The sequence below is a fragment of the Dasypus novemcinctus genome, chromosome 2, assembly GCF_030445035.2.
Source record: "Dasypus novemcinctus isolate mDasNov1 chromosome 2, mDasNov1.1.hap2, whole genome shotgun sequence".
NCBI classification, from domain to species: Eukaryota; Metazoa; Chordata; class Mammalia; order Cingulata; family Dasypodidae; genus Dasypus; species Dasypus novemcinctus.
Window position 1 is genome coordinate 79,114,171 of NC_080674.1, and position 6,000 is coordinate 79,120,170.

Below are 6,000 nucleotides of genomic sequence, written 5' to 3' on the forward strand. Positions count from 1 at the left end.
TCATTGCATTTTGTGTGCTAGGGCAGTGAGAGACAAAAGCAAGCACAGAATTTACCACTAAAACAATGAAATCATGGTTGTTTATTGCTTGCTTATTTTGGGGGAGGGGATACAACGCAAAGAACAAGAAAACAACTCTTTGGTCAACCAAGGAGCCTAAAAGTCACCCCCAAGGCTTTGCACATTTAAGCAAGGCATCAACAAATGCTTTGCTACTACCCTTCGAGAGGACTAGCTGCTTCTATTTCTAATTTCCTTAAACTCAGGAAAATGTACAAAATGACTTTATGCCAACATCACATGCTACAAAGCAGAGTTCATTTGGGTGGTTCTGGCAAAGAGATTGTTCGTTAATGTTGTTAATGTACACTAGAAGACATCTGATGTGAAATTCATAATTGAAATGTTATGAGCAGTTTAGCATATGGATCCTTCACATCCACTTAATTGCCAGTTTAGTAATAATTTTATGTAATGAGGCATTATTAATAATACGTGAAACACTAAATTGACGTAATGCCCTAAAAACGTAATATGACATTTGCCTCTGAAAGAATATTATGATTCCAGGTGTATTCACTATGATTTCAAAAACATGTGATATTACATAAAATATTAAACCAATCTTTAGAAACAGTTTATTTGTGACATATTTCAAATTGATTCTCCAAGTCATGATGGTCTTTTTGCAAAACACACAAAACTTTGCCTGCCCTTACGACTTGCAGTGCAACTGTTGCTTGAAGCTCTCACACCATTTGATGTTTGCCATTTTGCTGTTCCATGGCTGAGGTGCCATTTGATATGGCAAGAACCAGGAGCAAGACAGAAAAATGTCTAAGGCTTGTCCAAATTCAAGCACAGAGAAATTATGAGGAAGCAGAAGCCAAGTGCTCTTTATTGACAGACTCCTCAATATTTCATTGTGCTCCAGGGATTTTATTTTGCATCTTAATACAGTTCCTAAAACCTTTCCATTAGGGTCACACTTGTAGTTTGTGGGGCCTGACGGAGAAGTTCAAATGGAGGCCCATATATCATATGTTAACACATTTAAAGTTGTAAAAGAAGTTAAGAAGCTATTAAATAAAATACGTTCTTTTCTATCTTGACAAATAGCCTTTCGTAATGACAAAATGGAAAAATATGTAAAAAGCCTTGGTTTTTAATAAGACTGAAATTCTGGCAAAATATCAAAGGCAGCTAAATGTAATATTGTAGTGCATGTTGGGGCGTTCTATTGTTGGACTGGTAATATTTGCATAAGTAACAAAATAAAAACATACATAATTCATAAAAATTAAAATTTAGTTCATAAAATTTACTTTTCTTGCCTCTATTTCAGCATAATAACTAAAGATGTTGTTATAATCAGGATTTCTACCTAATTGATAATAATGACCCAAAAGATTAAAAAGTAGAGTGGAATTGGTTTTGGTATACAAATTTGAATATATTTTCATTAAAATATCATTAAACTTTAAAATTAAAATTATTTTCAATATATTTTCCAAAAAGTAATTTATCTTTGAAAATATTCAAAATTATTTACTAAACCTAAAAGGCAGAGAAAATTATAATTAATGAATATCAAGAATTTAAATCCATTTATTGAAGTAATGCTGAAATTTGTAATTTAATATTTTGAAATTTCAATTAAATCTTAAGTGTTTCATAAAAATAAAACTACTTGCAGTTAGAGCAGTCAATGTCCATCTGGTTGCCAATGTAAAGACTTAGTGTCATACGTCTAGACATATATGTGTATGTGCATATGTTTATATATAAAAATTTAAGAGTGAAATGAATTGTTTAATACTGAGAAATGTTTCTCAGCCACTCCGTGCCACTGTTACAAATACTGCACTAAGTCATGAACCATGAATTGGAACACAACTGGAACGTGAAGAGAGGTAAAGAATCGTATGCTTAGCAATACTGGGCAACCATACTTCATAATGTAAGAGTCTATTGCCTTCCTGCTGACAGGAAGGATTTGATGAGTTAATTAATTTGTCTTTTCTCTTACCTAAGCGCTTCAACCGCTTAAATCCTCCTGCTATCAAAAGCAGTGTCCATCTCTAAAACTGGCAGTTGCCCAACCCCCAGACCTTCCCAACATTTGTTTTAGGACAGAGGAGACCGCATGAAGAAATGTTTCCTGGGGCCTGAAAGGTGCTGGCCCTGTGGGCTGATGTTAGGGCATTGGGTGCCCTATGTCAGCATTGAGCTTGGGTGCTCAAGTGCCGGAGGCCTACTTGGGTTCTTTAAGAAGTTAATGTGTGTGTGTTTTGTGTGTGTGAGTGAGAGAGAGAAGGAGGGAGGGAGGGAAAGAGAGAGATTGTAGCACCCTTTAAAAGTGCAGGCACCAGAACAAGGCCACCTCTTGCCTGGAGCTAAGTGCAGCACAGCTTATGGTGTACCCAGAAAGACCTGAATAAATGTGGCGTTCACACCAATTACTAACCTCATGTACTTTGAAATTTCCCCCTACATTCTTTCCAATTTGAGCCAGACCATAGCTCAAATCTTCCCCCATCTATGTAGGGTAGTTTGGGAAAAGTGACCATCATCTTTGGAATTTCCTATCTATGGCCAAGGCTAATATTCAGCTGGCTCATACAGCTTACCACTTGTTAAATCGTGGAAATATTTCCATACCCTTTGTCAAACAGGTGCTGCCCCAAATCCCAAGATTACCACTACCTCTCCTCTAGGACTGCCTCCCCAAGATCTCCACACAGGATCTCTCCACTACCCCACTTCTGAGCCTGAGCCACATGGGTTGTTCAATAGCTTTAGCATCACCCTTGCACATGTCTTAAAGCCAGACAGCATAGGCCAAGAGGCAAGGCAGTTGCTTCTGCAGTGCCGCCATGGGGAGATCTGAAGGTTACATTCTGTTACATAGTAATGATGTGCCTTTTCCGTAAGAGAAGAAATTGACTTCTCTTTTGAAAGAGACTATAGATTGACATCGTTCACTGTTGTGTAAATATATTTCGGAGAGCATCATAACTTGGTAGGATATTTTTGGGTGTTGCTAACTTATCTGGATAATAGGAGAGAAAAGAGATGCTCTTTCAGTGTGAGGTTGGCTGTTGAAATCTGATTCAGAGTCAGCTATACATTAAGGTAGTTCCATAACTGACAGATGTTCAGTGGCTTTTGTCAAGTGAATTGGTGGCCTTTATCCATTCCAGTGGCCAGATGTCCAAATCACTAAAATCACCTTTCTAAGCTGATGTATGATCTAATTAAGGTCCTTCTTGGGCTTTTTGGCTCAGAGTTCAGAATTGAGTTGTAACAGAGGTTAAGAGAGACCTGAAGAAGAGCTACAATGTACTATGATTGTAAGGCAAAAGGGAAGGCCTAAATCTGTCCAGGTTTAGCCCATTTTGCAGGCAAACCTACAATTTCATCCTCATGAAATGTGATTTTGGCACTTATGTTGGTTTGAAGCTGTATGTATCTCCAGAAAAACATGTTTAAATATATTCCATTCCTGTGGGTGTGAACCTATTGGAAGTAGGAACTTCTAAGGCTGCTTCAGTTAGGGTGTGACCCACCTCAATCAGGATGGGACTTATTCCTATCTCTAGAGTTCTTTATAAACGGAATAAATACAGAGGGGAAAAAAAAGAGAAAGCCATGGAAGAAAGACTCTGAAAACAGTGAAATCTGGAACAGAAGGTAGAGACCAGCAGCCGCGCCAGGTGCCTTGTCATGTGCCAGAGAAGCCAAGGAGCACCTTGATGATGCTTTGATTTGGACATTTTCTCAGCCTCAAATGTAGGCTAATAAAGTCCCATTGTTTAACCTGACCTATTTCATGGTATCTGCTTCAAGCAGCTGAGGAAATCAAAACAGCACCTTTCAAAAAGTCTGCGGGGAAAATATTGAGTACTTAAAATAAGTGTGTTACCAAAATAAAATCTTTTTTAAAAATTTATGAGGAAAGAGCCCTGGACCTGGGCACCAGGGGCCCACTTTGTGAGAGTTGCAAGCCAGAAGCCCCTAAGGCATCCTGTGAGCTCAAAAGCTTCAGAAGAGCACGGATCTATTGATAAGGAAGCTGCCTGTAGCAGTCTGATATGGTTATGAATTCCAAAAATAGCTGCTGGATTGTGTTGGTAATCTCGTCTGTACCTGGGCATGATTACATATTAGGGCTTTGATTGGACCCTGTCATTAGGGCATTGAGTCCCCCCTTGGTGGGCGGGGACTCACAGATAAAGGGCATGGCAAAGAACAGAGGGTTTTTGATGTTGGAGTTTGATGCCGGAGCCTTAAGCTGGAACCCCAGGAAGTAAACTCACAGAGGAAAGAGAAGCAAGCTCCAGGAAGAGAGAAACCCTGAGCCCAGGAAGAAGCAAGCTCTGGGAAGGGAGGAACCCAGGAAGCTTGAACCCTCACAGACGTCGGCAGCCATCTTGCTCCAAATAGACTTTGGTGAGGGAAGTAAGTTATGCTTTATGGCCTGGTATCTGTAAGCTCCTACCCCAAATAAATACCCTTTATAAAAACCAACCGATTTCTGGTATTTTGCATCAGCACCCCTTTGGCTGACTTATACACTGCCCTTCAAAATCCTGGTGAGAGAAATATGTACTAAGTTCTCACGTGGATGAACTTCAGTTTGCAACTGCAGGCCCTGTCAGCCCTACAAGAGGCAGCAGAAGCATTTCTAGTTGGTCTCTTTGAGGACACTTACCTCCTCTCTTTAAAAGCTGGCCATGTCACGCTTTTCTCGAAGGATGTAAAACTGGCCAGGAGGATCCTAGGCCTTCAAGAGGGACTCAGCTGAGCTCCTGCAGCCGCTGCCACTGTAAGCCTTTCCTGCTCACCCAGAGAGCAAGTATGTTTTGAAGAGGAAACACCTAGCTTCTCTTGGCTGGAGTCGATGTTTCTCTAATGGAATTTCTCTTCTCCATCCTTAGTCCAGTGTCCTCTTGGCTTCCCTTTGTTCTTTAGCAAAGGCTGGACCTGTTTTTAACTTTGTGCTTGGGACACAATGGCTAAGGCCTTTTTGTACAATGTTAAATAAAGATATTTTTCTATTAAGTAATGAACAGACAACTTGAATCTCTGGCAGAGTTAAGCTTCTCCATATTATAAGGACCAGATGACCTCATTTTGACGAAGAGAAATTTTTTCTTTTACTTGTGAAAATGCCTTGTGAGTAAATGTGTTGGTAAAATTTTAAGGATGATGCATACAAAAGACTCTCCCTAAAGTCTAGACAGATCCATCGAGTCTCGGTGCTGCCTGGAGACAGCTGGCTCTGAGCAGTACGTGCGCCTTGCGAAATTTCTTTGCTACTTTTTTTTTTTTTAAGAAAGAGAAGACTGAAGATTATATGACTTTCCTCTGCCACTGAGGTAATACGTGAAACAATCAAGACAATTCCAAAGACTTCAGAATTATTTTCACATAAAGAGACCTCAAGGTTGACTTCAGTTCGCAGCCTATTTGTGTGACTGTTTTAATGATTTTGAAGACATGGAATTCGCTGGTTAACGGAGAACAGGACCTTTTCTTGTTGTTTTAGACCTTTCTTATTGCTTACAATTTTTACCATGTGAACGTTTACTTTTATTTAAAACACAGGGCAAAAAATTAAGAGATGACCACTTCAATCAGTTCCATGGGAAGGTCCAGCATCGCTAGGAGGCAAATCCTCACCCACCAGATTAATCTCATCTTTAGTGGCGATGCCGAGTTATTGAGTGACCTGTGCCTGTCAACAAATATATAGCCTTTCAAAAACTTAATTGGGGTCGAAATAGAAAATATTAAATGTTTAATCTTCTAGTTCTTTCCAGTAAATTCCTATCAATGTCATTCAGAAATTCTAACCTGTAGAATTTAACATTTTATTCTTATGCTTAAATCAAAATGTGTAATAATTTATACTTTGGAATTTTTTATAACTCTTTATGGAGAGGTCTTAGAAATAATTCTTCAATAAAAAAAATTAAAACCAAGGTTATTAGAGCA